We start from the raw sequence: 10,297 nt of genomic DNA, 5'->3' as shown, positions 1-10,297 counted from the left end.
CTGTATCGATCTCTCTCTCTCTCTCTCTCTATCTCTCGCTCTCTCTCTCTCACGGTGTATTCTCTCTCTCTCTCTCTTTGTATCACTCTCTCTCTCTCTCTCTGTCTCTCGCTCTCCCTCTCTCTCTCTCGCTCTCTCTCTGTCTCTCGCTCTCTGTCTCTCGCTCTCTCTCTCTCTCTGTATCTCTCTCTCGCTCTCTCTCTCTGTCTCTCTCTCTCTGCATCTTTCTGTCTCTCGCTCTCTCTCTCTACTGAACTTGATCGTACGTGTTTTTTCCTCTTTTTTTTTTTTTTTTTCTTCCAGTTATTATATTTTTTTTCCTCTAAAAATAAAGAACTAAATTAAAAATACAATCAATTATTTAAAAAATAATTAAATACAGATTTAAATTAAATAAAAAATTATTTTTTTAATTTTTTTTTTTAAAAAAAAAACATATTTCCACGTGTATAATAATACACGCGGCCAACAGTTGGCCGCGTGTATTAAAATCGCGCGGCCAATTAGCCACGTGTATTTTAATACGCGCGGCCAACTGTTGGCCGCGTGTATTATTATACACGCGGCCAATTGGCCGCGCGTATTTTAATACACGCGGCCAATTAAAATACACGCGGCTAATTGCGCAGTTAGTCTCAACCGGGTTGGCCGCGTGTATTTACGTGGCGACTTGCACGCGGCCAACAGTTCGCCACGTGTACAGTGACCATACACGTGGCGACCTGCAAGTGGCGAAAAACAATTTTTTTGTAGTGAGAGGACGGCCCATTTTTTTAATTTGTGGGATAAAAGGTATTTTTTACAACATTAGCAACCGTTGTGAGTTATCATTTATGTTACGCATCCATCGACAGTTGGTTGTGAGGATTTATGTGTGCATCTAACGGTTTCCGTCAAACGGTTGAACGTAACTTATGGTAGAGACCATTTTTATATACATAACTTTTCCCATGAATTATATTTTCAAGATATTTTTAGTATCATAAGGATCAATCGAGGGATTAGATAAGCAATTCTTTTCAATATAAAACGACGTGCTATGTAATCTCAGAAACATTGTGCTCAGTTTATTGCCATGAACTCTCCAACATTTTCGTTGCAATGGCTTCCTTTCCTGTTTCTTGTTTTCTCAACCTCTGTCAGTACTGCAACACTACACAATATTCCCAGGCTGAGTCCAATTGGAAGAACGCTTTCAAAGGCTCGTGAAACAGTAGTATCTGCATCGGTTAACGTTTCAGATGACTTGCAAACATTTTAGTATAATCAAACACTCGATCACTTCAACTACAGGCCTGAAAGCTACTCCACTTTTCAGCAAAGATATGTTATCAACTCTAAGTACTGGGTGCATGGCGCAAATAGTAGGTTGCCAATTTTTGCTTATTTTGGTGGAGAATCACCATTGGATGAAGATGTGGTTATCATCGGATTTCTCACTGATAACGCCGTGCAGTTTAAAGCTCTCATACTATATATGGAGGTATTCATGAACACACAAAGACACACACACACAGTCAACATTCTCTCTCTGTCTCTCTCTCATTTGTGGGTGTTGCAGATTTCTCATTTATGGTATATATGATCTGCTTATTTTACTGAAATCATATATTCAAATTACTCTAAACTACAACTAGGCTGGTACATGCATGCGGTGGCGGGGTTAGCAATTTATGCCCAAATTGCGCCGCAATAACCGTCACTTAGGTATGAGCTTCTTATTTTGGTTTTCTAGCCTCTTTTTAAGACATTTTTTAAATGGTTCTTGGACCGTTTTGAGCATATATATTTTAATGTTTTGATATGAAACCCTATACCAAACCCATTTCGTTTGCTATACTATTTTTTTTATATATATATAATAAATTCACCAAAACGACGTCGTTTTGGATTAGGAATAAGATATATTTTAATTCGTTTAGTTAGCTGTGTTGCTTTTTCATGTAACATTTGGACAAAAAGACCAAAGTAACGTGAAATCAATATATTTTTTAAAAATTAGGGCTTTAAAAAAATTTTAAAAGCCCGAAACACTGAAAATGGCCTAAATTATTTTTGAAATCGTTTAAAATAAGCTCTAATATAGATCTAAAGAAGACCCAAAATATTAAAATAGGCCTACAAGTCCCATTACATAATAGGTGGATAGTTGCTAATAATTAACCGCAATAACTGCGCGAATTCAGTTAGTAAAAACATGATGCTGATGTGAATATCTCTAAATGATATTTGCATTTTACGAATCGGCTGCGGATATTACAAATAATCACATCCACATGTATACCGCTAACCACACCACCTACCCATGCAGTTACACATGTACCAATTAATTGGTATTAACAGTTAATAACCATCGTGTATGCACGGTCTTACCTGAAACCATTATTTTTTCTTCAGCACAGATATTATGGAAAGTCAATATATACCATTCGGATCGAGGAAAGAAGCGCTTAGAAATGCAAGCACTCTCGGGTACTTCAACTCAGCCCAAGCAATTGCAGATTATGCAGAAATCATCATTCATGTAAAGGAAAAGTTAGATGCAAAATATTCTCCAGTAATTGTCATTGGAGGATCATATGGGGGAAGTAGGTCACAAATTGCTTTTCTTTTGATAGAATATATGTGAATTAATACTATGACAGATCGATAGGGACGTGCATGTTTTAACCTAATTCTATTCATTGGTTATGTACATATTCAGTGCTAGCTTCATGGTTTCGGCTAAAATATCCTCACGTTGCCGTTGGCGCTTTCGCCCCATCTGCCCCAATCCTTTACTTCGATGACATGACGCCCCAAGATGAATATTATTCAATTATCACCAAGGATTTTAGGGTAACAATTTTAGTATATACTTTCTTTTTCTTCTCCTTCCTCTTTCTTTTTATTTGAGTAATGTTATTCGGTAGACTGCATATATGTATACGATGGAAACGGATCCCCTCCATTTCACTTGAAGTAGAGAGGAATCAGTTAGTACATTTAGGAGGGGCAAAATGATCATTTTATTTTTTGGATCATTTTGTTCCTCTTAAATACACTAACTGGATTCTCTCAATTCATTTGAAATAGAGAGGATCCATCTCCGTATATGATTGTCATACAAGTTAATAATGTGACAGTGAAAAATTAACCATTGTAAAAAATGAAAAAAAAAAAAAATTAAGAGTTGATTTTTACTGCTACGTCATCTCAGTTGTATGAAAACTGTCGTATATATAACAGTTTACTAAATTGCATTACTCTTTTTATTTAAATGGCGCATTAAAATGGCCGGTATCGCTTGATTGAATGTGGTGCAGGAAGCCAGTGAGAAGTGCTACCAAACCATATATAAAAAAGTCGTGGTCCGAAATCAATGAAGTAGCATCTAAGCCTGATGGCCTTTCAATCCTTAGCAAGACATTCAAGACTTGCAAGTAAAGAAACATATATATAGCCTTTGCAATGATCTAATTGTTAAATTTAACAAACTGAAAATGAAAATAAGAATAATAACAATATATTTTGTGATCGATAACTCGAATATTATTGTTTCTATTTCAGTCCCCTAAGCACATCTGATGAGCTCGAAAACTATTTGGATATGATATATGCAAGTTCAGCCCAATATAATGATCCTCCACATTGTCCGGTTAACATTGTCTGTGGTGGCATTGATGGAGCTCCTTCTGGAAGTGATATTCTCAGCAAAATATTTGCAGGTGTGGTTGCTTATATAGGAAATCAATCGTGCTATCTATGTTAATGATGATGAACGACCCAGAAATCTATCTGAAACAAATGATGATGCTTGGGGTTGGGGATGGCAGGTACATTATACATCTTTATCTTATTAATTATCTCCTTAAATGTCATTTTAATTAATCATGATGTAATGACAAAAAACCGGTGGCGAGATTAAAAAAGAAAAAAGAAAAAGGAAAAAGGAAATCTTTACAAAACTTCCATTAACTTTCACCCATTTTGAATTTACCCCCCTAAAGTTAAAGAACTCTCAATTTCAAAGCATCGAATTTCTAATTTGATGCAATTTTTTTTTTCCCTCTTTTAGGGTTTGGCGTTAAATCAAATAACAAAAAAGGTGAAGTGACCTTTATGCCCCTGAAAGTTTTATAAAATTCTCAATTTACCCTTAATTTCAAATTAAAAATTGAAAAAAATTAAAATTTAAAAAAAAAATGGAAAAAAAAGTGACCCAACGTGGGTCACGGGTGACCCCGCTGTAGGTTAGAAGATCTTGCCATTGGTATGGTAACCCATAGTTGTAGGTTTGGTGACCCACGACTGGGTCTCCTTGTGACCCAGCATGGGTCCTATGACCCAGCGAGGGTCGCGGGTGACCCATGCTAGGTCCTATATATGACCCAACGCAGGTCGTGGATGACCCATGTTGGGTCAACCACAGACCCACTACGGGGTTTGGTGGTGACCCTGTTGTGGGTCAGAAGACCCTGTCATGGGTCTGGTGACCTAAGGGTCAAAGGCCAAATATTATTTTTTATAATTTAATGAAGAAAAAACAGTAAGGATATTTTTGTCATTTTTCAGAAATCCATTAGGATTTAGCGCCACACCCTAACAGAGGGAGGGGAGACATTGCATCAAATTAGAAGTTTGATAGTTGAAATTGAAAGTTTTTAAACTTTAGGAGAGGTAGACAAAATTGAGTGGAAGTTTATGAGGGTTTTGTAAAGTTTTCCAACAAAAAAAAGGTTTAAACACCTTTTTGCCCATTGTGGTTTAAAAACTTTAATTTTTGCCCCATGTGCCTCATTTCATATCGCAGATGGTATCTCGTTTATGGTTAAAGACAAAGATGGTACTTCCGTCCATAAATTGAAGGAAGTCCACGTCAGCACTCTTAAAAAACTCACATGTGTCATATACCCATTAAAAATAAAATTAAACAATAAAATAATTAAGAGACTAAAAATATTAAAAACATTAAAAAAAATACTTTTTGAAAAACAAGAAGAAAAAAAAATTAGCGGTGGCTCTGTGGCTGGTTTGGGGGTGCCTAAACCACCCCTATGGCCCTTAGGGGTGGTTCGGCTACCCCCAAAAAGCAAAATGGGAGTGGCCAAAACCACCCCCAAGAGCCTTGGGGGTGTCTCAGCTCGACCAGCCCCTTTTGGCCTGGAGGCGGGTTTAGCCACCTTATGGCCCAAGAGTGGTTCAGCCAACCCCAAGAACTAAACCCTAAGATGATTTTTTATTTTTATTTTCTGGCCTTGTGGGGTGGCTGAACCCACTACCATTTTCCTCTTTGTGGGTGGTCGCACCACCCCAAGGCCCTTGCTAGGGGTGGTTCGGCCACCCTCAGCCAGGCCATGGAGCCACCCCTAAATTTTTATTTTCTATTTTGTTCAAAAAGTATTTTTTTTAATTTTTTTTTAGTGTTTTTTATATTTTTAGTTTTTTAGTTTTTAATTAGGCATAGGGACACGTATCAATTTTTTAAGGCTAGTGACGTGGAGTTCCATTAATTGTTGAACGGAAGTTAGCTGGAGGTATCATCTCCATCTTTAACCATAAATGTCGATGTACCATCTGCGATACGAAATGAAGCACATGTGACAAAAAATAAAGTCTTTAAACCATAGAAAGTCAAAGGTATTTAACTCAAAAAAAAATTGTAATAATAACAATCACAAGAGAATAGAACAATATACTACATGTGCCAAAACAACAATAACATTAATAATTTTAGCATGCAATAGACGTAGATGACACAGCTTCATGGACGTTATCAACATTTTAAAAAGTTATGGGAGCTTATTACACATACAATTGCTTTTAACTAACTGTTAATTAAGGAATTCAACAGTTATGGTCCTTAAAACGACCAGTTTGTTTGGCCAAAAGCTCTTTCTCTCTCCTCATAAACTCTCTGCAACAAAAGTCATGGAGGGAGGGAAGCTTCCCTCTCCCTTTCTTCTCCTCAATCTCCCCCTCGTTTTTACCTATTATTCATCTTTTGACGCCCTATTCTGCTATAGTTTTTTCTAGACTTATTTGCCTTCTGGAAGCTAGGTTCTGTCTACACCTTTGGTGGCTTTGTTTCTATTTTCCTTACTATAATCACAGTTTTCACCAGTCATTTCCCTCCTTCACAGTCTCTGGCCGAATTTGTCAAGGATCTTAGATCAAAATTTTCAAAGTTAAATCTACTTTCTTCTGCCAAACACTGCTCGACATGTGCCACCCCTCTGCATTCCCCGTCGTCTTTGGCCTTCACCAACACCAGTCGTGCCTCCATCAGACCTACTCGCACCGCGCGCCTGCAAGTGGATCTCACTCACTGGCCCGTGTTGTACACGCACCAACGCATAGATAGCCCTCCACCGCGCGTACTGTCTCCTGTCGCCTCCTTCGCTAGCTGTCTTCCACCTCTACCATCAACCTCCAATGGTGGTCCTTGTTAAATTTCATTTATCTCAAAAGCTTAAATTTATAGGATGAGGTAAATTTAATCACTTAATCGATACTTTAACACTCCCCCTCACGTGTGGGCTCAGACTTCCTTTTAATAAGTAAAGCTCAACACGTGAAATATTTAATTGAAATGGGAGGTAAATGACGGAGTCAAGGTTCAAACTCAAGACTTTTGGCTCTGATACCATGTTAAATCACCACTGATCTAAAAAGTTTAAGCTGATAGGAAAAAGTAAATGTAATCACTTAATCAATCTTTTAACAATCTCCATCACGTGTGGGCTCAAACTCCTTTTTAATTTATGAGGTCCAACACGTGGAATATTTAATTGAAATGGGAGGCAAATGACGGAATCAAGGTTCGAACTTAGGACATTTGACTCTGATACCATATTAAATCACCACTTGTCCTAAAAGCTTAAGCTTATAATAGGATGAGGTAAACATAATCACTTAATTAATACTTTAACAGTCCTCTCTTCACCGGCAAGTGGCTTTCACCCGCCGACACTCTCCATCCTCCTCCGCCACGCCAGATGCCGGTGTTTTAATTTGCTCCTTGCTTTCCCTAGTTTACTTTGGGTTGTCAAAGCCATCTTCACCTTAGGTTTCATTTTGACATTTATCAGTGTCTTCTCTGTTGTGGTGATTTATCTTTCGGTTGTTCGAACCTTTTGAGGTTTAGGGCCTTTCTTGTGCCTCTCGGTTGCACTATTCATGGTGTGCCTTACCGAATCCTCTTTATTGGCAACCACTTTTCTTGGTCTTTGTATCAAGAATATATAGGGCCTCATAATTTATTTGTTGCATTCTCATTTAGTTTTTGTTTACCTACACTGATGTGTTTATTTTAGGGTCCTTTGTTAGGTTGCCCAGCTCTACGTTTTTCTTTGTTGTAATTTCTGTTGAAGTACTTATAAAAATGACAAAAATAATAATAATAATAATAATAATAATAATAACCGTTAAGGAAATGCTCTGTCATCAATATATCAATATATATATATATATATATATATATATATATGCTGCAGCGCGCTTCATGAATAATATATAGGAGGCCAATTAACAACTAATAAAAAAAAAACTTAAGAGCTTTGGAATAGTAGTACTACTAGATGTATAAATGATGTAAAATCAAATTTGAAGACTTTTCAGTCCCAAACCGGCTCCGCCACCAAGCATGCATGCCGGACATAATAAAATTCACTTGATTTATATATTTCTTCCTTTTGCTTTAAATTTGATATATATATATATATATATACATGCCGGCCATTGAAAATGTGTCCTAGCTAGCTAATTGTCCTTTATGATCACTGCTTAAACCCCTCTTTGATTTTAGTTTAACCTCTCCATGCATTAATTAGACATGCAGCGAGCTGATTATGCGCACAGTGATTGGCAATGGTTCTATATATGTTCCCGCCAAATCCTTCCAACCTAAGCAACTATATTGAGATTTGCAGGAACTTGTATGGCGTCCCCCCTCGCCCTCATTGGATCACTACTTACTACGGAGGCCATGTATATATGTTTTTTTGACATATATTTTCAAATTGTTTCCGCGACGCTTCTACTAATTATTAATCTAAAATTTTGATTTTTTTTTTTTTATGGAAAATGTTGTAGGATATAAAATGGATTCTCCACAGGTTTGGAAGCAACATTATATTCTCCAATGGGCTCAAAGATCCTTACAGTAGCAGCGGGTAATTAACCAGCTAGACAAACAATTACAAACACAAAATAACCAAGTCTTAATTAAGTTTACTCGATTGATCGACCAAGTTTAATTAACAGCTTTCTATTTTTGATTCCAGGGTGCTTGAAAACATATCCCGCACAGTTGTTGCTGTCCATACTGTTAACGGTGTGTACGTACTCAACTCGATCTTTTTTCAAAAAATGGTATTAGAAAAAAGAAAAAGAAACGAAATCATAGGGGAGTTGTTCATAGTGGATAATGAATTTTTCTTTTTGCAGGATCTCATTGCTTGGATTTACATCCGGCAAAGCAAAGTGATCCAAAGTGGTTGGTCATGCAGCGAAAGGCGGAGGTTAAGATCATCGAAGGATGGATCGCCAAGTACTACACTGATCTTCTCGCTTTCAAGCAATAAATTGAAGTCGCATGCATCAGAGATACCAGAGGAAATAAACACTTAGGAAAATTAAAGCCCTTCTGGTCCGTTTGAGTGTTGAATCCGAATATTTTTCGAATTTACTATACGAATTACGATGTTTGACTTTGTGAAATAAACTTTGAAAAAAATTAAAAAATTTGAATAAAATATGGTTTATTTTTTAAAAAAAGTAAAATATTATTCAGAATAATATTCAAAACAAACACACATATGCCTTTGAATATGTGTCTACGTACAACGTACATCTAATGAAGCTAATGTATATTTTATGGTGCATCTAAGATATTATTTGGCAACTAGAGTTTCAAATTAATCTCCTTATATGGCCTATAAAATGAAAAAGGTTCCTTTTGTCGTTGGTCAAAAAGGTAGCTAGTGTTTCAGCATCGTTGAATGTAACTGTGGAGTGAATTAAATAATGGTTATGAAAAGAACTCTACAAATGTTGTCGTTGTAGATGGAGATGGAGGAGTGGCCGGGGGTGGGGGAAGTGATTGCGCTAGAAGCAGAAGGGGCCACTACAAAAATTGAAGTGATTTGTGATTAACTTTTAGTGGCATTTTAGGATGCCAGAAAAGCCACTAAACATCATGGGCTAGGGTTAGCTGCAAAGTCGACGAAGGAGAGGAGGTTTACGACAGAACGCGGCCACCTTCATGGGTTAGGGTTGGCGGCGGCCTGCAACCCACCCCATCCACTCCCTTCCTGACTCTTTTTTAAGTTTTTAATTTTTATATATTTATAGTTTTTATACATTTTTTTACTTTTTGTTATGAGTGATACATGTGACATGATTTTATTGGTTTTGATATGGCACAATAACAAAATCCGTCAAATTATTTTTTGGAATTTGACAGCAAAAAGTAATTTATTATTTATACATATCATATAGAGCTAGCTCTCGCAACATTTTGATATGACAAGGAGCTTAACTTTTTAACACATTAAGGAGCTACTAGAGATATTTTGATATTGGTCATGAAAACAGTTATTCAATATATATATATATATATATATATATATATATATATATATATATATATATATACTCTCCTGAAAGCCCAAAGGAAGCAACATGGCAATTATTCTCTCAAAATAAATTAGTCCCTGCACTGTACTGATGCGTATATATATGTTCCCCACCAAGCAAAAACCAACAGAAACTGGCTTCAATGTCAAACAAACATGAATATGTAACATGATTAATTGACTTAGTACTGCTGCAAACATGCATCCTTTTCACACGTACGGTGAAACCAAAAATAGCAATGGATAATTTATTAAGTCAGCAAGCTAGCTAGCTAGATTTCTTCATATATAGACTCCGATGACAATACAATTGGAGTGATTCCCTCCGTTTCGAATCCACCAGATCGATAAGGCAGTAGACCAAGTCACAGCAGACCAAAGATAGCAATTGATACCTTATCTCAAGTTTCAAATGTATTTTGAATAGCTGTAACAACGATTATGAATAGAAGATAAATGCTGTTTTGCATTCATTTACTATATTCAGCCAACGTGACATGTTGAATCCATTTTTAAATTCTGTTTTCATTTCAAATTAAGACTGATATAAGGGCGGATTATGTCAGCCGAGTATATTGAGAGAATACTGGAAGATAGAATACAAAATAACATTTGTCTAAATAGAATGAATGGCTAAGTCCTCAAGTAGGCAATTACAAACACTTAATTGTTTCTATTAT

The 10,297-nt window shown here is 36.5% G+C and overlaps 1 pseudogene; it reads left to right on the top strand.

Annotated features, from left to right (window-relative positions):
* Positions 1–1,072: 1,072 nt before the first annotated feature.
* Positions 1,073–8,621, top strand: LOC133878121 (uncharacterized; annotated as a pseudogene).
* The last annotated feature ends 1,676 nt before the right edge of the window (positions 8,622–10,297 follow it).

Source organism: Alnus glutinosa, chromosome 9, assembly GCF_958979055.1.
Source record: "Alnus glutinosa chromosome 9, dhAlnGlut1.1, whole genome shotgun sequence".
Taxonomy (NCBI): Eukaryota; Viridiplantae; Streptophyta; class Magnoliopsida; order Fagales; family Betulaceae; genus Alnus; species Alnus glutinosa.
This window is presented reverse-complemented; position numbering and strand designations above follow the sequence as displayed.